Source organism: Patagioenas fasciata, chromosome 1 (assembly GCF_037038585.1).
Source record: "Patagioenas fasciata isolate bPatFas1 chromosome 1, bPatFas1.hap1, whole genome shotgun sequence".
NCBI classification, from domain to species: Eukaryota; Metazoa; Chordata; class Aves; order Columbiformes; family Columbidae; genus Patagioenas; species Patagioenas fasciata.
The window spans coordinates 77,626,670-77,627,328 of NC_092520.1; positions in this window are offsets into that span (position 1 = coordinate 77,626,670).

Below are 659 nucleotides of genomic sequence, written 5' to 3' on the forward strand. Positions count from 1 at the left end.
CCGTCTGCCCCTCACAGCTCACCGATGCAGCCCCCCACTCAGCGGCACGGGCTCAGGTCTGGGTGGAAGGGACCCCCCGGAGGTCTTGTCCCACTCCGTGAGGCCGGCAGTGCCGGCAAGACCGGCGGGAAACCCACGGGCCAACCCGGAAACTTCAGGCGGCCGTGACGGCCGGCCAAGCTCCCGCCGTGACCGTCGGTCACGACTGATAGAAGCATCAAACTCTCAGAGGGGCACCGCGGGGGGTGCGCGGTGCCCGGCGCGGCCCGTCCCGGCATGGCGCTGGCGCCGCAGCCCCGCGTGGCGCCCTCCGGCGGCCTCGCCTCAGGGCGGGCGGGCGGAGCCTTCCCCGTCGCGGAAGGAGCCCCCGCACCCCGACCCGCCTCCCCCCACCACGGTGAGGCGCGGCTGGGGCAGCCGAGGTGAACCCCAAGGTGCACCCGCGGCCGGGCCGGTCCCGTTGAGTACCGCTCCCACCCCCCAGCCTCCTCCCACCCGCTCCGGCTTCGGCCCCGTTCCCTACACGCCTGCCCGCCGCCTCGGAGGGGCGGTGCGGCGAGCCGGTCCCGTTGAGTACCGCTCCCGCCCCCCAGCCTCCTCCCACCCCGCTCCGGCCCCGTGCCCTGCCCACCGCCTCGGAGGGGCGGGGCGGTGTGGCG